The 8,662-nt window shown below is 41.0% G+C and overlaps 1 pseudogene; it reads left to right on the forward strand.

Annotated features, from left to right (window-relative positions):
• The first annotated feature begins 3,532 nt into the window (after positions 1-3,532).
• On the forward strand, positions 3,533-6,402 carry LOC140508178 (uncharacterized; annotated as a pseudogene).
• Positions 6,403-8,662: the final 2,260 nt, after the last annotated feature.

Genomic DNA, 8,662 nt, shown 5'->3' on the forward strand with positions numbered 1-8,662 from the left:
CAAACCACACAACTACTGTTACCAAGGAATCTCCAAATATTGTCTCAGAGAGTCAGACAAGATTGAAAAGACTGAACAAAGAAGAAATAAAAATGAGGAAAAATGGAGAATAATTTTATATCCATGACAAAGAATTGCTCCCAAATAATAGAAGTCCAGAACAAGTCAATGATATTACTATCAAGGAAATGGCAGAAAATGAAATGGAAAAGCATCAAAGACCAAGCACATTGGCCAAAAGTGTGTTCTGCTTGTAGCAGATTGAAAAAATCGATGATCCCTGGAAAGGATCAAGATCTTTTCAGACCTGGCCAAGCTCTCCACCGTGTTGTCTCCCATCATCCCTATTTCTAAACTTGTTCTCTTGACCTTTGTTCTCCAATGTTCTAAGAGTTCTGAGGGCTGTGTTATCATTTTTTTCTCATAAAGAACCTTGCAGTGTGTTTCATGAATTAGTTCCAATTCCAACCCCATTTCTTTCATATTAAATTTTTGCTAAGTGAAGGAACTCTACTTTCCCCATGGAAATCACTCATTTCTATATAAATAAACAACAAAATTAATGAATATATGTCATTAACAAATGAAAGCAATTGTTAGCCAGAACATAAGGTATTTTGTCTCTAACACATCATAACCACAGTCTCATTAAGCCCTCAGGATATTAACAGATGTCCCTGCCTCAGTGGCATTTAGGTGACTCAGTGGAAAAAACAGGCCTGGATGCAAGAAGACCTGAGTTTTTTATTACAACCTCAGATATTTACTAGCTGGGTGACCCTGGGCTGGTCACTTACATCTGTTTTCCTCAGTTTCCTCATCTGTAAAGTAAGCTAAAGAAAGATATGACAAACCACTCCAGTACCTTTGCCAAGGAAACCCCAAATGGGGTAAGGAAGTGTTGACTGTGACAGAAACAACTCAATTACAACAAATGTCTTCTTCACTTGCATGGAAACAGTTTCATACCACTCAGTTCAGTTGAGATTGTGTATTGAGTAAGAATCATCTTCCTGTTTTCATGTAGATAACTTTATTTCTGACTTTAAGGAAATGAGTAGAAGAGTCCTTGATCAAACAAAAGACTGAGGTTTGCAGAAGACAAGACAGGTCATTTTGATTGCATAAAATGTAGAAGGTTGAATGCAAACAAAATAAAATGCCGCCAAAATCAAAATAAAATCAGGAAACTGGGGGGCTGGAATTTTTAGTTTTTAAAGTTTCTCTGAGAAGGTCTCATTTCTCAAAAATGTAGAGACCTGAGTCTAATTTATATATTCCCTAGTTGATAAATGGTCAAAATATACAAAGAGGGATTTTTTGAAGGAAGAAATCTAAGATAGTAATAGTCATGTGAAGAAATTGTCTATATCACTAACAGAGAGATGTAAATGAAGAACAACTGGAATTGCTCTTCCAATCCAGGAGATAGGGTAAGATGAGAGAAAAGGAAAATGACAAATTCTGGGGGGGATACTGGAAAGCAGCTACAGAAATGCCCTGTTGGTGGAGTTGTGAACTAGTCCATCCAATCTGGAGCAGAATGTGACTTTCTCCCAAGGGCTATGTAACTTTGCATGCCCTGTGACCAGCAAGACTGTTTTGTGGGATTTTCTCAATGGAGATGACTGGTTGGTTGTTGTCTTTTGTGCTTGAAGAGGACCCAAATGTCAATACCATGATAAACTCAAGTTTCAGAGTGTCCAACTGTGGCTGATCAGACCACGATGAGCTCGAAATGCTCTATCACAGATAGTCCATATGAACATTTGGAATTAATACTCCAAATTTGCACATCCTACCTTTCCTTTGTGCTGTCTCAATTCTGCTTTGCTCATAGAGCACATCACCTTTTCTGATGTGGGCATGCCATGCTGAGCGGTCCTGTGCCAGTATCTCCCATATTGCACAGTCAAATCCAGAGTTCTGAAGAGAGACCTTGAGAGTGTCCTTATATCGCCTTTTATAACCATCATGTGATCACCTGCCCCATGCAAATTCTCCATAAAATAGTTGTTTTTGGCAAGTGTACATTTTGCATTCAAACAACGTGGCCAGCCCATCGGAATTCCACACTCTGAAGCATAGTTTGAATGCTTGGCAGTTTAGTCCAAGTAAGGATGTCAGTGTCTGGTACCTTTATCCTGGCAGGTGATCCTCAGAATCTTCCTAAGACAGTTCAAATGGAAGCAGTTCAGTTTCCTGGCATGGCGCTGGTAGACTGTCCATGTTTCACAAGCATACAACAATGAGGTCAGCACAACAGCTCTGTAGATCTTCAGTTTGGTAGTCAATCTAATACCTCTCCTCTCCCAAACTTTTCTTTGGACCCACCCAAACACTGAGCTAGCTCTGGCAATGGGTGCATCAATCTGCTTGTCAATATGTACATCCCTGGAAAGTGAAGTAGCAAGGTAAATGAACTTATCCACAGCATTCAAAACTTCTCCATTTGTTGTAACCGATTGTTCCATGAATGGATGGTGTGGTGGTGTGATGGAACACCAGTGTTTTCTTGGTGTTAATTATTAAGCCAAAATTATCACAGGCAACGGAGAATTGATCCATACTTTGTTGCATCTCAGCTTCAGAGGCTGCACTGAGTGCACAGTCATGCACCAACTCTCCCTCCACTTTGGTCTTGGCTTGTAGTCTTTTCAAATTGAATTTACCATCAGTACGGTAGTTGACCTTGATGCTGCGATCATCCTCATTGAAAGCATTTGACAACATGGCTGAAAACATCGTGCTAAAAAGCATGGGAGCAAGTACACAGCCCTGTTTTACTCCATTGGTGACTGAGAAGGCACAAGAGCATTGTCCACTATCCAGAACCCAGGCAAGCATGCTAACATATAATTGACATACAATGCTGATGAACTTCTCTAGGCAACCACATTTTGACATAACTTTCCATAAGCCCTTGTGACTTACAGTGTCAAAGGCCTTGGTCACATCTACAAATGTTGTGGACAGACCTCTTTTCTGATCTTAGCATTTCTCCTGGATTTGTTGGGCAGCAAACACCATATCAACTGTTCCTCAGCCCTTGCTGAAGCTACACTGGCTCTCATGGAAATAATAGGAAAAGGAAAAATACTCTAGATGTACAGATGTGTTTCTACCAGCTCTTCTTGTGGTGGGAGAGAACTGGAAATGGAGGAGACACCAAACAATTGGGGAATAGCTATGTTATAGTATGAGAATGTGACAGCATGTTATTATGCTGTAAGAAATGACAAAGGGAGTTTAAAAATTACCTGGGAAGACCTGTGTGAACTGATGCAAAGTGAAGTGAACAGAACCAGTAGAACAATGAAGACAGTAACAGCAGTCTTGTAAAGAAATACAACTGGGAGGGATTGTTTAATTTTTCTTTGTATCCTCAGCAGTTAGCATAACAACTGGCATATAGTAGTAAAAATGTTTATTGATTGATGTGTGAATGCTTTTTGAATTAACATCATCAAATTCCCAGTTCAAGAAAATGTGAAGCAATCTCTTATTTTCTGCCCCTCAAGATCTACTAAAATCAGCTCTTGTCAAAGAAGGAGGCCAATGGGGAGTCAAAGTTCAGGTTTTTTGAGACTAAGATGACTCAAAGATGTCAGTTCAATATAGTGTTCCCGTTGAGATTTTATACTTTTCATAATCAGTGAACCAATAGATAGTCTATCAGATAAAAATCACTTCTATATTAGACACAAACTTATAACCAAACTTGTAAAACCTCCTTCCCCTGGAGGTGCTATGTCTCTGCTTTCTTCCCCTGGGCCATAGCTCACTCTGCCTTCCTTTGGAGCTGAGATACCTCAGCCTTGTGGAAGCCAACTCTGCTGGTGCAGGACCCAGGAAGGTCATCCCTGGGCCACACAGTTTCTGGGTTCTGCTCACTGTCCTTTCCAATGGATCTCTCCCCCCACTCTAGGGTGTAGGGTGTGTTCAGGGAGGACCAGTACCTTTGGTGTGATGGCTGCCAAGCCCTTTTCAGGGCTCCTTCTGTCTTTGTTGCCCACCTGTTCCACCCAACTCTCACCTGTGGCTTCAAGAAGCTGGAGAATGTGTAGTGGCCACACTCCGGTAAACCATTTTGGCAGATGGGCCAAACCAGATTGAGGGTAATCAAGGGGTCTCAAACCCATTGGTGAGTTAGAGGGGTGTCTACCCCGAGCATGTGAAGACTTTCTCAGGTAGAATGGGTGAGTGACAACAATTTGTTCCAACCACCATGAAGGCAGATCAAGCAGGCAATGAGGAGCGCTTAGAGCTTGGTTAGACACCAAAGATGCCAAGGTCATCCACAGCATGCTGAGCTATCACCAGCCGTCTTGATTCTGTCCTGCTACTGGACTATGATGACACTGGAGGAGAGAGTGACACTGACGACTTCATGCAACTCTGCCTCATTTAAATCCAATTTATGCACAAATCAAAAGACATCACCCATACCATTTCACTATTATGCCTCAAAGTCCTGTGGTGACAGGCAAGTGATGAAGCACCAGGTGCGGACACACTGGGAGCTGTAGTCACAGCCCTGCACACAGGCAGCCCAGGTCATAGGTTGTTTCTCACTAGAAGCAGCAGTGGGACTCAGTAGCCCCCTGAGTTATTTGAGCAGCATTTTAAGGATCGCACTGCTCACCTCCTGGTGTGAGGAAGGGGGCTAGAAAAGGTGCCCTAAACATTGTCTGCTTACCCAACCCTGGCCTGATTACCACAGCAGGTGGGGAGTCCCACTATGTGATCGAAACATAAAAAAATATACAAAATATACAAAAACATCTGCAAAGATGATTCCACTCACCATCAGCACATGGAACGTGCGCACACTAATAGACAATACAATATCCAGTAGACCTGAAAGACCTATAAACCATCAGCATTCCTATAAATCACCAATAAAACCATGCAGAAAGAGATAGTAAGAGATACCCCATTTAAAATAATTCTAGAGGGTATACAATTCCTGGGGGTACAACTATGAAAACAAACCCAGGGACTGGTAGGTCCTGTAGAGTTTTCATTTTTTCTTTATTAGGTTTTGCATTTCCCCATCATTTTCATCAAACCAGTCTGGATGTTTATAAGTGTTCTGGCCCAGATGAGTAAGTGTGGTGCTGCACAACAATTCTCACAGCTCCTCACTTCTTTTCTGCTGGAATGCTACAAACCCTGAGTTGGCTCAGCTTTCTCTCCAAGTAAGTAACAAACCATTCTCCCATGGAGAATCACTGTAATCTGTTGACATTAAGGCTGGTAGCCATCTTACCTTGTGGTTTTTGTTGCATGTGAATGTTTAGCTTGGAATGAATGAGTCTTTCATTGGTCCAGCACTATGTGGTATATACTTCCTTTGTCACTTTCACAGCCTGTCTCTTCTTAGAATGATACAGTGTATTTGTTGCCAATTCCTGCTCCAGAAGGGCACAAAGTTTTGTTGCATTTAGGTTGGTGATGAGTAGGTCATGAGCCACATAAGTCTCAAATAACCATTGCCATTGCATATACTTATGTGTGTATAGCTTTTGGTGTATATATGTTTGATTTTTTATTTTCTTCAGATTTAGAGAGCAGGTTCAAAGTAGATGAGGTGACTAGAAATCTTGGAATTTTTCTGGGAAAATGTGACCTGCAAAGATTTATGAGTAATGGTCCTTGGAACTTCAAGGGGAGAGAAATCTTTGACTCTAATATCAAGTTAGGTAAAAATCCAAAGAGTAACTGTGAATTTGATGAAATTGGAAAGAGATTCAGACAGCTTTCTATCCTAAATCAGTGTAAAAACATGACCTCTGGGAATAACTCTCTTCAGGATAGTGAATATAGCAAATGTTTTATTGAACATGTAGAGCTTTTTCAGTCCTATGAGAAGGCTCCTAAAATGCCAATGTATCCAGGTAGTCAACGGGAAATGGCCTGGAACTGTAGTTCAGATCTTATGAGACATCAGAAAAGTGATACTGGAGAAAAGCTTTGTGTGAGTAATAAAGATGGGAAGACCTTGAGTCAGAACTGTAGTTCCCAAATTCCCATTAGGAAGGAGCCTGATAAATATAATGAATGTGAAACAACCTCATCCCATCACTCAGCTCTTCCTTACCAACCTAAATTTCACCCTGGAATGAAAAGATATGCATGTCCTCAGTGTGGGAAGGCCTTGATAGATCTCATAAGTTTCATGCTGGGGAGAAGTTTTATGAATGTCATGAATATGGGAAGACTGTCTGCTACAGATCTCTCCTTATTAACCATCAGAGAATCCACACTGGAGAGAAACCTTTTGAATGTAATTAGAATGGAAAAACTTTCAGAAAGAGCTCCTGTCTTGCTGCACATCAGAGAATCTACAGTGGAGAGAAACTTTTTGAATGTAATCAGTGTGGGAAGGCTTTCAGCTAGAGATCATCTCTTGGTTTCTATCATGGGATTCACCAAGGAGAGAAGCCTGAGAAATGTGCTTCAGGGGTCTGTGCTTTTTTCTGGAGGAGGGTGATCAGTAGATAACCTTGTTTCTACTGGAATAAAGGTGGATAAGGGCAATGGATGTGGGTAGAGCTTCCCCTAGAGCTCCTACTTGTCTGCACTTTGGAGAAATCATGTTAACGACAAAGCTTTGGAACCTAATTACCAAGGGAAGGCCTCCTATGGCAGCACAGACTCATTAGACCTCTCAACAAGAGACCTCATTAAATATACCCAAATTTTACCCCGTTCATAAAACCTGAGACGTAACGTTTTTTCACTGAAATCCTAATGTCTGTCATCCCTCCCCAACATTTCATGGCGTTCACAGACCGTCATTTCTTCAGCCATTTCCCCATCGATTGCTACTCACTGTTGTTTGCTTCTTAAATGCTTTGGTACCAGTTGGACACTGATTTCTGTAATGCTTTTTTTAGGGGGCTAGGTGACACGGTGCATGAAGTGCATGAAGTGCTGTGCTTGGAACCACAATTCCCATTCAGCCTCTGGTACTTTTTACTTGTATGTCCCTGGGCCAGTCATGTCACCTCATCCTGCCTGAGTTTGCTCGTCTATAGAATAGGGATAGTAAGGGTAGCTACCTCTTGGAGTTGAGCTGAGGACTTAATTAAACAATATTTGTTAAATGCTTTGCAAACATGAAATAAATAAATGAAAACATAAAAATAAAAAATTAAATAAATTAAACAGAATTAAAAGTTTGGGAATACTAGCGATTTTTAGGACTATCATTCCTTGGATCATCACTCTCATAGTAACATCAGTTGTGTGAAGCATATGGATCGCTTAACTTAAAAAGACAGAGGGAGACAGGAAAAGAAACACAGTCGGAGAGAGAGTGAGTCTCAAGTCCCAAGGTAAATTTACTGACATTTCTCAATTCCAAAGAGGAAATTCATTTTCTTCAACTAACTGCAATGTATGTTGTAAAACATACTGTTTTATTTGAAAATTATTGATTTTTAAAAATAAGTGTGTTCTTTAAAAATTGAAATGAGAAGTGATCAAAGACAAATTATTGTCATATATATCATATAAATCCCCAATCAGCGGAGGAGGTGGCCCTAGTTAATCATCACCATGCCAGGAAACTGAATCATTTCCATTTGAATTGTCCAAAAATCACCTGGTAGGAAAAGGTACAAGATGCTTGTAGCACCAGAACAATATTCACAGCGCCTAGAGCGGCCACGAATATCCTGGTGTAATTCTGAATCATGACATAAAACAGACTTTCCACATGGAAGACAGAACCAAAGCATTTCTTCAGACATCAGAAAACCAAATCCATCATAGTAACAAAAATCTATATACAATAACAATGCAGAGGACAACACCAGCCCCAAGCCTTCCCCCTGCTAGGCTTCCCACAAACCAGTTCCATTAAACAAATCACAAACAAGCTCTTTTACTCACACTAGCCACCTGCCAGCTGCCTGCATCCTTCCTAGTTCTGACTACTCCTATGACTAACTTCCTCTCAGCTCTGCTCCAGCTCTACCTCTTCCTGTTTCACCCATTCATCAAACTCCTTCCACCACAGGCTCCATGTGACTCATACTTCCATGTGACCCAGGAAGGTCACATGGGCCTATTAATGAATGGGAATGATCTTCCCATTTAAATTATCATTCCAACATTGAGCTCCTTTCTCAAGCTGAGCTGCCAAACATTCAAATTCTGTTTCAGAGAGTGCAGCTCTGGTGGGCTGGCCACATTGTTCAAATGCAAAATGTACACTTGCCAAAAAGGCTATTTTATGGAGAACTCATACAGGGAAAGCATTAAAATGGTGGTCAGAAGTGATACAAACTCTCTCTCAAGAACTTTGGAATCGATTGTGTGACATGGGAGACACTGGCACAGGACCTCTCAGCATGATGTGCTCACATGAGAGAAGGTGCTGTGCTCTATGAGCAAAGCAGAATTGAAACAGCTCAAAGGAAATACAAGACACAAATTTAGAGTATCTACCCCAAATCTTCGCATGGACTTTGGGTGCCCAATCTGTGGTAGAGCATTCCGAGCTCTTATTGATCTGATCAGCCACTGTCGACACACTGAAATTTGACTTTAACGTAGTGATGTCATTGTGGTCTTCTTTGAGAATGAAGGACAACAACCAACCAACTATTGTGCTATAAGAAATGATGAGCTAGTCAGGGGTAGGGAACCT

Source organism: Notamacropus eugenii, chromosome 5, assembly GCF_028372415.1.
Source record: "Notamacropus eugenii isolate mMacEug1 chromosome 5, mMacEug1.pri_v2, whole genome shotgun sequence".
NCBI lineage: Eukaryota > Metazoa > Chordata > Mammalia > Diprotodontia > Macropodidae > Notamacropus > Notamacropus eugenii.